Source organism: Mesoplodon bidens (assembly GCF_964165515.1).
Source record: "Mesoplodon bidens genome assembly, chromosome: 4".
Classification (NCBI taxonomy): domain Eukaryota; kingdom Metazoa; phylum Chordata; class Mammalia; order Artiodactyla; family Ziphiidae; genus Mesoplodon; species Mesoplodon bidens.
In genome coordinates this window covers 26,039,031-26,052,871 of record NC_138160.1, presented here as the reverse complement: position 1 = coordinate 26,052,871, position 13,841 = coordinate 26,039,031, and positions in this window count along the sequence as shown.

The window sequence follows — 13,841 nt, the reverse complement described above, 5'->3', positions numbered from 1 at the left end:
CTCACGGGCCCAGCCGCTCCGTGGCATGTGGGATCTTCCCAGACCAGGGCACGAACCCGTGTCCCCTGCATCGGCAGGCAGACTCCCAACCACTGCACCACCAGGGAAGGCCTCTGGTTACATTTTATATTTAAAATAATTTCCGGATATTATGCCATTTTTAAAAAGTATTTGTGGTTGGAATATGAAGATATTTCAGTTATGTTTTCAGCTTTTTTTTTTTTTTCCCTAAATAATTATGTGACCCTCCAGAATTCAATGCTTTGGAAAGAAATTCTTTCTTTCCATTAGCACTTTCATAATTAGATGTACACTTATTCCATTTTGGTTTTTTTCCCGGGAAAACATTTCACCTTCCTGGGCATAGAATTGGATTTGTCCTTTCAATTAGATAATTACTGAGTAAATATTTATTGAGTATTATTTGCACAGCATTGTGTTGGCCATTTTAGAAGTAGTTTACAATCTAGTTGAGCAAGCAACGTGATGTTTATAAACAGATTTTGCAGCATTGTTAGTGCAAAATTTCAGAGAAGGGAGAGATCCCCATGGTATTCAACAGTCTGGGAAGTTCTTATAGAAGGGGTAAGGCTAAGTACAGGAATTTAAAGAATGAAATGTATTTAGGTTGGACAAATGGAAGTGACCATTCTAAGTTGGCAGAAAGGAAAAAGAGGGTGGTGATGAGAAAGCAGTCAAAGGTGCTGACATAAAGCAAGACACGTTAATTGTTTTGACTAGAAAAGAGGAACCTCTGAGGTGAATACAAGAAATACTATTTTGTGTGTGGTCAATTGAGTTTACAGTTAATTTCAGCTGCAGAGTTTCAGCTTGAGGCAATAGGAGGTAGACAATAAATAAATTAGTGAAGTGAAATTATGAAAGGCTAAAATATTTTTCAAATAAATTGGATGGATTTTAGAAGGTAAAGAGTGGATTCAAGAAAGCCAGATGAGATTATGGTTTAAATATGTCATCCTGACAGAAGAAAGTCTTTCATTAGAGCGATAGTAAGGCTAGTTGAAAAATTTAGGATCTGATGGTCCTTAGACGAATCATGTTATGATTGGGGCAATTCTAATCACACACACATAAACAGTGGTGAAAAACAGGAAGAACAAGGTGACTTTTCCTCAGTGTTTGGAATACAAATATCCTTGATAGCAACGAGAGTCTTGGGAATTATGAATATTTAGGAGTTGCCTAAATAGCATTTATTATGGGACAGATACTCTGTTAAATCCTTTACATTCATTATCTAAATTAAAAACCGAGGTGGTATATGGTGTTCTGCTGTCAATCAAACATGGATATGTTTACCAATCCTGTTGAGTCAGACCCCAACAACGGTCCTTCCGCCCGGCATTGCTCACGCCAATAGAACGAAACAGTTTGGTTCAGAATTGGTTCAGAAGCGAAGGAAAGCTTTATTCTTCGATCCGAGAATGGAGAGGTGCGAGCTCCTGCTCTAGAGTCCATGCTCGTCAACCAGGAGGTGGGCGGGGCTGCTTTCTAGGGCTTCCTCGGAGGGGGAGGGGCAGAGTTCTCATCAGGCACGCACAGGTGTGCTGCTCAGGCTCCAGAGCGCAGCGCGAGGCGCAGCGTCTCTGCCCGTGGCCTGCCGCGGCCGTCGTGAGTTGAGTGTGGTCGCAGCGCGAGGAGCAGCGTCTCTGCCCGTGGCCTGCCACCGCCGTCGTGAGTTGAGTGTGGTGGGCAGCGCTTCTGCACACCGTCCGGAGCTGAGGTGTCGCCGCAGCCATTTCGCACTGGGAACTCTGAGGTGCCGGGGCCAAGGCCTCTGCACATGATACCTGTGAGCACGTGAGACTAGACTGAGCACAAAGGAAGAGAAAAAGGTTAGACTTGACTTTATTACCCACATTCTATTTTTATTTCCTGGGAATTGTTAATGGGCTTTGCCGGTGACACTGGTACATAATGTTTATTTTTTGTTTAAGTTTGTTTTGTTAATTGTGTTGAGACAATTAAATAAATGGTCTCAACACCATTTATTATCCATTGTCTTTGATTTAAAATATTGTTCCTAAAATATACTAATGTTTTACACCCAGGTTATTTTATGGACCTTTCATCTCATGCCTATGATTTATCTTTCTGTTCTGTTTGTGTATTTACTTACTATTTTAAATGTATTAAAATTTGTTTTTATTATTTCTAAGTCATAATTAGAAAACCTACTGACTTTTGGAGGTATTATACTGTCTCTAGTCTGCTTATAAAACTCTTAGTAATTATGATAATTTCTAGTATTTTCTTGGGTTTTCAAAGCAGCATATTATATCCTCTACAAATAATGATAAATTAATACCCCCCTTTCCAAAATGTAAACTTTATTCATTTTCGTCTCACTAGCTTGGCTAGAACTTACAAAACTGTATTGAATAGTAAAAGTATTAGTAGGCATTCTTTTAAATGAGAATATGTTTTAAAATCACACATGCTGTTGGTTATTGATCTAAGATATGCATAGTAATCTGTATATTTTTAATAATAAATTCTGAGATGTTAAAATGTTTTTTATTTTAAAAAGCTATTTACTTTTACTACATAACTTTGACAGTTTAAAAAGATGATTATGTTTTTCTTCTCTTACCTGCTGAGGTGGTTAATAACAGTAAGTATGTCACATTTGAAACAACCTTGAAATAAAGTCAACTTAGTCATGGTGTTTTATTATTTTAATGTATTAGTTGGATGGACTGGCTAGGAATGAAGTTTTCTGCACCGAGTTCCCTTTTCAGATGATGATATAAAAAGTCACACTAGTGAAATGAATTGCAAAGCTTACACTCTTCTTATACTTTCTGGAACTCTGGAATTACCATTCTTGAAGATTTTGAAAGAAGGCGTTGATAAAAGTTTTTGTGTCTAGTAACATTTTGAGGGCAAACTTATTGGTCAAAAATTTCCTAATGGCTTTCGAATTTTAGTTTTCTTATTGAGTTACTTTTTGGTTGTTTATATTTTCTAAGGAAATATCCATTTCATGTTAATTTTAAAATATATTAGTGTGGTATTCTTTCTGTCTGCAGACAGAAAATTTAGTTTAGTTCCTTGTGTATTTATATTGTCTTTATTAGATTTTCCAAAGGGTACTCTATTTTATTGGTCTCTTCTATAATTGTATTTTTAATTGTTTTCTAATTCATTACTTCTACTTTTAATTAATACTATTCTTGGAATTATTTTGTTTTTCTTATTCTAACATCTTGAGTTAAAAGTTCGGCTCAATTATTATTTTCTTTCTAGTCTAATAACTACAACATCAACAAATATAACTATTTAAGTATGGTTTTGTCTGCATTCCATATGTTTTAATATATTCTTAATTATTAGAGTCCAGAACTGCAACTTTGATTTCCTCTTTAAAATTAAGATAGTACATTTGAAGTACTAAGTGATTTGATTTTTAAATTGTGTAATTTTCTATTTAATTCTGATGCTATTTAATTGTGAACAGAGGATGTAGTTTATGTGATTAGGAGTTTCCATTATGAAAAAATAAAACATTCATTCATGTAAACATCCACCTACAAGCATGTAGATGGGAAAAATAACCAATGATTCCCATGCTTCATTGAGCATTAGAATAACCTAGAGGGTTTGTTAAAACACAGTTTTCTCTCTCCACTCTTAGAGTTTCTGACTCAGTAAGTCTGGAGTGAGTCTCAATAATTTTCATTTCTAAAAAGTCACCAGGTGTTGCTGATGTCCCCAGTGTGGGGACCACACTCTTTAAGAGTCAAAATTGTAAAGAACTTTAATTTTAATCACAGGATATTGTACTAAATAAAACTGGAAATTATAGTTATTGGGGATCTTTAGATGGAGGAAATGATTTGATGAAAGCAATTTTTTAGCAAAATTTATTTGACAAAAGTTAAAGAACAGGTTGTATCATATTGATAGAAACTATGTTTGGAATAATCAGCTATAGAAACTACTCACAGATGTGAACTTTTCAAGGTGTAGGCTAAGGTGGTCGTGGGGAGAGTAGGAAAAATGTGAAAGAAATAGAAATTAAAAAGAACACATCAGAATGTTATGTCATTGGATGTTGTCGGACTATAATGGGACAGTTTAAGGTAGTGAAAAAGGGGATCTTGGTCAGGGACTAAGGTGAGGAGAAGGAGACACATAGGGCACACAATTTAAGGAAGCACTTGCTGGTCTCACGCACATCTTTCTACTAGACCTTTGTTTTATCAGGATGAAGGCAGTGACTACTTCTGAGGTTACTGCAGGGTATGGGAAAGTGGAATTTCTATTGCTCTTGAAATTATGAAAGTATTCTGCATATGTCAATTCTGGTAAAATTGAGATCCAAACACTAACTTTCCAGAATTTTCTCTTTAAACTCCTCTAGTAATGGCTGGATTTCTTTCATCAGATAGAAGAGTTTGGGAGGATGTGGGATTTTTAGTTGAATTGTATCCACCCATCAATGAGGGACTGACAGAACTGTCCTAAATGCAGATGGTGAGTGGTTTATTAGGTGACGAGAGCCTGTTATCCAAAGGTCCATGTCTAGTTGATCTCAGTGGAAGCAAACACTGGGTAAGTGCAGCAAGTGAACATATACAGAGGCAGGCAGGAGGAAGGTAGTTTTTAGAAAGTCAAGCAGCTTGTGGGAAGACCTCAAGCATTAACTGTGTCTCAGAGACAAAACGGGAAGGTGGCCCATGGGAAGGGGTCTGGAAGGAACAGAGCAGTGCTGGCTGTTCTAGGATAGGATGAAAATACTAGGCTTCTTAACCAGAACTAAGGGAAAAGTCTAAATACCCAAATGTACCATAAGGTCTGCTTTAGGATATTGGAAGAAACTAAGTATTATAAGATAACTGACACATAAACTTAACCACTGCTTTGAGCACAGACTTAGCCACTTTTCACAAAAGACCAAAGGGAGGAGCAGTAGCTGAGACAGAAAAGCTGTTTTCTAGGTGCTACTTAGTAAATCATTCCTTCAAACATAATAATAAAGGAAAGCTATATCACTGAAAAGAAAGTAAAAGTTATCAAAGGACATGCCTGCCATGTGTTTTATGTGTGTGGATTAAATTATTTCTAGCATGCTACCATTTGTGTTGACATTATCCCTTAGAAATCTTTTACTTCTGAAAAATACACATTTGGTAAGAAAAACTGAGTCAGTGATTCGTATGTATATAAATCACTTCATTCTTTCTTTTGGAGAAAATTTTGGTCTGAAAGCCTCCATTGGAAAAAATAAATTAAAAATAAATGAAAATAAAAAGGGAAAGGAGAAAAGTTAGAAAACATAGCCCAAATGACAGTAAATGTTAATGGTCTGATCACACACACACAAATCCTCCTTCAAACTGAAGTGTGTATTAAATAGTAATGGATAGATATACTTCTCTGTGAGATCTGATTTGTCTAGCAAATCCTTCCTGACATATACTCTCATTTACTACTATAGAGCCTTTTGAAATTGCCATTCCAGCAGAGCATAAAAAAGGTTATTTAGATTAAGTATAGTTACAAGATAAGCAGTATACTGAGTTCATTGGACTTCATGCACCCTCATTTAATTTCCACCGCTCCATTACTCTGAATCAAACTGTCCCTGAAAGAACAAGAGGAAGGAAAAGGGCATTAAAAAACACAAATTACAAAGTGGAGAACATTCTTCTTAAAAACGAAATGGTCTCCATGTGTTACCATTTAATACCATGGAAATACTTTCTTGACTTTTATAGCATGCAAAGAAATTGCACCCATCTATTAAAGAATGCAATAAAAGAAGTCTTTGAGGTGGGTTAACATTTTCCAGGTCTCTATCATTCTGGATGGGCTTGGAACTTCAAAACATTGTAAAATATTATAAATGGTATCCATTTGCATCTGTGTGCAGCTCATGGTGTAATGAATGTGCGACCACTTAGCCGTTTATTGAATACAGGCAGAAATACGATGAGATCTTTGGTAATATGTTTTAAAACGAGGCCCAAAGCCAGGCTTTAAAGAAAGACAGTGCCAAAACAGTTTATCTTCTTATTTTTCCTTTTAACTTTAGTGCTACTAAGTGCCAATATGAGGCTTTTTGGACTTCATTTGAAATTCAAGTAATTAATATAACCGGAGAAAATAATTTTTAGAGGGGCAAGGTATTGTGATAATGTGTAAACAAGAAAGGCCTGAAGTTTAGAGGACAGAAAATGACAGTGCTAATAATAAAAATTCTACTGGGTGGTATATGTAATTGTTAAGACCTTTCACATGTTCCGTTCGCATTTGACAGTGGCTGAACTTTATTAGCCTCTAATGGCCTTCATTAAATTATATTTGCTATGTAAGAGGCTATGGATTGAATGGGGATCATGAGGACGGTCTCCTTTATCAGCATATATACCTCAGCTGAAGAGGTATGACCCTCAGCATCTTGTTTTAGGGTATAGAGTGCTTTCTATCTTATTTCAGACAGTGGAGAGATGGCAATTTTTATAGATTTTCTCTCAATGGGCTCCTCTCCAGTAACTTTTTTTTTTTTTTTTTTTTTTTTTGCGGTTCGCAGGCCTCTCACTGTTGTGGCCTCTCCCGTTGCGGAGCACAGGCTCCGGACGCACAGGCTCAGCGTCCATGGCTCACGGGCCCAGCCGCTCCGCGGCAGGCAGGATCCTCCCAGACCGGGGCACGAACCTGTGTCCCCTGCATCGGCAGGCGGACTCTCAACCACTGCGCCACCAGGGAAGCCCCCCAGTAACTTTTAAACATTCTCTATCTTAAAAAAATTCCCTCATTGACTCTTCATCTTCCAACAGTTATTTACTGCCCTAGTTGCTATCGTTCTTTGTATCATCGTCCTCACAAATAGGAAAGCATTATCTGCACCCTCCCACCTCTCTCTCCCCAACCCGCTATAAAATGGTTCTTCACTGACCCTGCTCAGCTCACACCAAGGTCATTGGCAACTGCCATGCAGATGAAGTTAATTTAAACTTTAAGTCATTATCTAATGCATCTTCCTGTTATCAGTCCTTACTAGATCACTATATTTTGTAAAGGAAAAAAAAAAAACAACCTTTTTTTCATTATTTTTGCACATTGTCCATAAACGTGTAGGCTCCCCCAGGTTCTTTCCTAAACATGATTCTCTTGTGAATCTGTGACTTCTTTCTAGGAAACTGATTCCCTCTCTAGCTTCAGCTAATGACACGACAGTGTGTACCTACAGCCAGACTCTAAATTCATGAGAACAGGACCCTTGGCTGTCTCTACATAACACCAAACAGTTCCTGGCACATAGTAGGCTGTCAGTAAGCATCTATTTCCTGGCTAGCTGACACATCTTCCTTCTGTTCACTAAGCCCATATAGCAAACTGCCTAGAGGACATTTTCAATTGGAGGTCTCTCTGTTACCTGGAACTCAGAATTTCCTAAAATAAATTTGTCATCTCTGTGAACTACTCCCAACTCCCACCCCCGTGTTCCCTTTTCAGATGTTGGGAGACAGAACCTGCTTCAGTGTGCTTCCTAATTTACATCATTGTGCCACCAGCCATCTGGTTACCCAGATGAGCACCCTGGGAGTCCTTAACTTCTTTCTTTCTGTCATTTATTTCCCAGTGAGCCACAATGTCCTGTCTTTCTAATCCTTCCCTTCTCTCCATCCTCATCACCACCATCTCAAGTATCAAGAAACAGTTATTGTTATAGACTTCAACTCCTTCAGCAGCCTACCAGCTGTGTTCCCAATCTTCAGTCTTAATCCAAGATTTTTTATTTTTTAAACCGGGGAAATTTCTTTTCTAAAATCTAAGCCAACCCCATTAGTGAAATCCTTACAATTTCTTTTTACTGCCCTTAGAGGAAAAAAAAAAAAGCCTAATTTTTTAGCATGGATTAAAAGGTCCTTATTTACACCTCTCCAACCTTAACACCTATCAGTCCCCATTGCAATAATAAGCCCCAGTCAGAATAAAATTTTATTCCAATCTCCTATCTAGTTTGGAATGTACATGCACTGTTTCCATCTACTGGAATATTCTTTATTATTGTTTTGATTTCAGTTAAACTTCACTGGGACCAGGAGGCCAACCCTGTGCCACATGCCCCACTGCTCACATTCTCTATGCTATATACGCCTATTCTTCAGTCCTAATGTATGATGTGCCTTTCTTTTAAGACAGTAATTCTATAAGAGAAATATAGTAAAAACAGGTATTGTAATTTCTTCTTGATGAGCTTTCTTCTACACCATAAGTTCGGTTAGTACAGGAATCATGTATGTCTTGCTCACTGTACCTAATACAGGAATAATCTATTGCACATGCTCAGTGAAGATTTAGAGTATTAGAATATATTGAATGCCTTAGCAGTATTGGGAATCCCTGGGGTCATAATGGTGTACCCTATGGGTAATTTCAGCAGGATTTTGATTCCATTTATAATGCTTAGTCTTTCATAAAAAGAGGAATCCTAGTTTGTTGACTAATTGTAGGGGTATGAGAATTGCTATGTGTTAACGTTAATTTTCTCCACAGTTTTTTTGTCAAAAATGATTTCAAAATTACCCCTGAGCCCCATCCTGTCCAGGAAATCCTGCAGTTGTTTGAAAGGTTTTTTATATTGACTGGTAATTTATCATTCAAACATTCATTAATTTGCCCAAATTATTTAGTTTTCATTTGTATTTATGGCTACACCTCTTCCTTATGGTAATATATCCTTTTGTTTATCGTAATTCTTCCTTATTCTAATTCTAAGGAGCTCTGCGTTCTACTTTTATTTTGGTGCTTGATGAAAGAAAACATGAGGCCCTGAAACAGTAATACACAAATTTATATAGTGTTTAATATGGTCCCTCTTCACTTTCCAAAATTGAAGAATCCAGTGATTTGTTTTGTTTTTATATCAAAGTCCACAGTCAACTCATTCTTGCAATTATTTAGGTTGTCTTAATCTTTGTATTTGAGTAACTATCAGTTCCATTCTAATTGATTTTTTTCATTTTTCTGCTTCAAATTGGCAATGGGATAAGAGGACTTTAAGAAACCATTAAGAGTCCATCATCCATATCTGTATTTTTGTCATCATGTTAAATCCTTAATGTGGTCAACCCTTGTCTCTTCTGATGGCCTAGTTGGTTATTGTGTAGGGATATGACTACCTGCCTATTTCATCCTTGTGCCTTTTCTTTTACCATCCAAGGGTATTTACAGTTTACCATAGATTCCCTACAGAGGACTATGATAAGCCCAAATAAATGACTCTTTAGTTTTAAGCACTCTAGCACTTAGATGTAGGAAATTGTATTTTCTCAGTGGGACTTTCCTTGGAATATTTCAGTCAACACCATAGGAAAAATTTCCTTTTGCCTACATATGAACATGGCTTTCCTGAGATTTCATGTTAGTCAAAGACAGTGTGGTAGCATAGGTAGAAAGCATCCATGCTTTTAAACTGGTTACGTCCTTCTAGAGTTGCTGGTTCATTGTAAAATAGGGAAGATTGGGACAAGATTTCCCATGTAAAATACTTATAATTTGGGCTTCTCTGGTGGCGCAGTGGTTGAGAGTCCACCTGACGATGCAGGGGACACGGGTTCGTGTCCCGGTCTGGGAGGATCCCACATGTCGCAGAGCGGCTCGGCCTGTGAGCCATGGCCGCTGAGCCTGTGCGTCCAGAGCCTGTGCTCCACGGTGGGAGAGGCCACAACAGTGAGAGGGCTATGCGTGTACCGCAAAAAAAAAAAAAAAAAAAAAAAAAAAAAAAAACTTATAATTTAAAGACCAAGGCATTTTAATGTAATAAATATAACTGAGATGTGAGCCATCTGGATGCCCCCCAAGTCCTTGTCTTGCTTAAGTAGACAGAACTTTTAAGCTCTGTATAAAATTGTCCTTGAATGCCTATTTCTCCTAAGGTGAAGGTCCACCTTACCTCCCAGTATTTCTAGGGATTTTGGATGGAGGCTTAAAGTTACCCTGAACTTCTCCAGATCCAATAAACCTATCCCACCAAACTCATCTCCAGAGTGTATGTCACCAAATGCATATGCTATTCTATTTCCACAGTGGATCACCCTACTGCACACCACCCAGTCGCTCTTAAGAATTGACTCCATGAGCAGCAGTTTTTACTAAACTTTTAGAACAGTGGAGAAGGGTTACTATCTAATAAAGAATCCAAAACATTTTTGAGCGTGCTTGGTGATCACTGACTAGGTAGTAATCTATCCTAATATAGCTTAACATGTCTGTTTTTATAACCATAGAAATATTGAGTTTATAATTTTATCATCTGCTGGCCTTTCTTTTTCCTCAGAGTATAACATCTGGAATTTCCTAGATTTTAAGATTAAAAGTTGGGATGAAGTTACTATTGTAGTGGAAGAGGGAGGGAGATCAACAATAATATTGTCTAAACAGCATTTACCAATATATGAAGTATTTGAGGGACATTATTGAATATGGGGACTATTTTGGAATAGAAAAAACTTATTGTTAAGGATAGCTATATGTGGTGTATATCATTGTTTATTCAATAGTCGATAGGTAACAGGATGTTCGAGATCACATTTCATGCTTTCTGGGTACTAATTTTCAAACTAGTGACAGAGCATGAACATTTTCATGATGTAATACATTCAAGAAGAAAGTCAGAATTTCTTATGAACCTGTAAGTTCTCTTTTGAATATACATGAATAAAGTGTAAGAAATGACAGGTTCTCTCCAGGAACATGTAGGAATCCCAAGCTACTCTCGCCTTTGTGTTTGCCCAACTATATAATGCATAGTGCTGGAGAATTATCAACAAAATGTGTACAGCTTAGTGACAAAGAAATATCTCAATATACGAAATAAAGTGTCTGTGCAGCATCTCAGCATCAGTGTTATTAAAAAACGTTAAAAAATACCAGTATGCTCATTGTTCTTCAGAAAAAATAAAAGATGCAATACAGTCTAAATTAGTGTTTTAAATTTTAAAGATTAGTGGTTTCAATATTCAAAAACTTTTAAGTCATTCCTTTGCTATGTCTACATCTTCAGTTCCTGTCTTTCTCTTAATCACACATACACAGACATAGTATCGGTCACATTTGAGTCATATAAGAAGTTGAGCTTTATTTTTAAATTAAGATTTTTTTCCCTAAACCTGATAGAAAGAAACAGCAGCATCATTTAAAAAAAAATGGGTATGTATTACTCTTCATTCAATTTGGAGACTTAAACATTTGCAAGTACTGGAATTAGTGATTAGTAGAGGCTCTGAACAGTCGTATTACATTTTTTTTTACAATATTAGAAAGGTGAACTTACTATGAAGTTCCTTGAGTTTTATTTGAAGGTTTAAAACATAGAAAATAACTGAGATAACATAGTATATACAGTTGTTTACTCTTCATCCTGTCATTTTTGTTTCAAAACTTTATACAATTATTATTAAAAGTAAACTTGAATTTTCACTCCTTTCTGCAATCCCATGAGCCTCTATTGCCCTCCAAAGGTAACTGTTGTATTTTTAGTTAATCCTTGACTACATGTGTCTTCATGTAGTATATGTCTTACCTGTATTTCATAAAATACTTGCAAATATGACTATATAAGTTTAACATTCTGCCCTTTTCACTCAATATATTTCTGAGATTTGCCAGTGTGTTCTACAGCTTTAAATTAATCTATCATGAATAACTATGGTTTATTTTTTCTAATTTTTGCTGCAAACATTGCTATGGTAAACATCCTTGTACACCCTATCTAGTACACACATGCAAGTATTTCTCCAGGGTCCATACATAGGCATGGAATTCCCAGGTGATAAGGCATTCACCAGATATTACCATATTGTCCTCCAGGGTGGGTTTTAACAATTTACAATTTTACAAGCAAAGAAATGAGTGTTCCTGTTTTCCTGTGCTCACTTCACTAACACTTGATATGTTTAGACTTCTTGAATTGTCCTCACTTTCTTGTTTTCTTTGATTTTCATTTTAGATTTACTCTTATATCACAGAGTTCATACAGTTTGTTCTATGATGGAGATATTTGCCTTTGGTCTTGGTTTTGGATAAATGTTGATTTCAACCAAAATACTTATATGGTGCATCTGTTAATATATAATTAAATTTATATCTTTACACTTAAATATTTATATTGAAAATAAATACAAAGGGAGAGTTTGAAGGAAGTTATCAATCATACTCACTGAGAATTGAAAAAACAAGCAATTGTGATCTGGTATTCATTCATTTATTCACTCTTTTTTTTTTTTTTTGCGGTACGTGGGCCTCTCCCGCTGCCAGGCACAGACTCCGGACGCGCAGGCTCAGTTGCCATGGCTCACGGGCCTAGCCGCTCCGCGGCATGTGAGATCCTTCCAGACCGGGGCATGAACCCGTGTCCCCTGCATCGGCAGGCGGACTCTCAACCACTGCACCACCAGGGAAGCCCAATTTATTCACTCTTTTTTTACTCCTTGGTTCCTCTTTTGAATTCAATGACATCCATATCCCATGCTGATCACCAATAAAATAGAACCTTGCATCAGGGAATATAATACAAATTGTGGGGCAGTTCTCCATTCCTTTTTCTGCAATTACCTAAAGATCATTTTGAATTTAGTGTGTTTAACAAGTGCTTTTTAAAAAGAAATGTGCTTTTCTTTAATTAGCTCTTAAAAACACTGGTGATGGCCACTTAGCATAAAACAGTATTTAACTTTTCATGTCAATTAAGTGTCATTTTCTGATGAGAATTTCTTTTAATAGCATAATTCTTTGGAGGAGTGTCTATTGATGACTGTTCCACTTTTCCCATGTCCCTGTCTACTGAGACAGGGGAGCAGAGAGAAACAGGCAGCATCATAATTGCTTTCTATGGCCCCATAATTAGTATGACTAGAAAACATTTTATTCCAAATACTCTAGATGGAATTGAACCTTGGATTTTTACTAAATTCCAAGTGCTACTGTGGGTTATTTTAAAAAACACTTCACTTGGACTCATCACCAAAGGAACACAGGAATTGGCAGAAGGACGATTTTTTTAAGTTTTCTATATTCAAACAAAAATGTCAAGTGTTTAAACATGTACCCAATGATAAATGTGCAAAATCTTTTCTGAGGGGTATAAAAATAAAAAATAATAATGACAGTAATAAAAAAAGAACTTGACATTTATTAAGGGGTCTTTCCATGGCAGGCACTGCAGTTATCACATGTATTCATTACAACTCTTAGGAGGTAGAGGATATTACTATCTCCCCACCACCATTGTGGAAACTGCTTCTTTGTACTAGTTGATATAATTGCTCAGTGACAGATTTGACATATAGATCTATCTGACCCCAAAGCCAAGTATCTATCTACTTTCACCTACTGCTTTCCTTTAAATTGATAATACCCAGGAAACACATTTGTTAGCTTATTAAAAGCTAAAATGTTTTTACTCTATTAGGTACTATAGAGATTAGTTCAGTCTCCTAGTTTTATATAATAAATTGAAGAGACTAAGTTATAGAGAATGGCAACGATTTGAACAAAGTCCTACACAAAGTTAACAAAGGGCCTACACTCCAGTGCCTTATCCATTGTGCAGAACATATTTATTTTTATTCAGTATTTTCTGTAACTCCACTTTTTCTTTATTGATTTAATGGAATCTTATCACAAAGTTAACTTAGCTGCTCATTTTATTTGCACAACAGTCCTTCCATTCTTCTGGCCATAGCACTCCTTCTGCTCTGGAGGCTATCTCTTTTCTGTCAATGGGGTTCTGGTCTATGTGGTTACTAATCACAATTTTCCAGCTCCTGTCAACATATAGGTGGACATGTGACATATGTGAGCAGTAA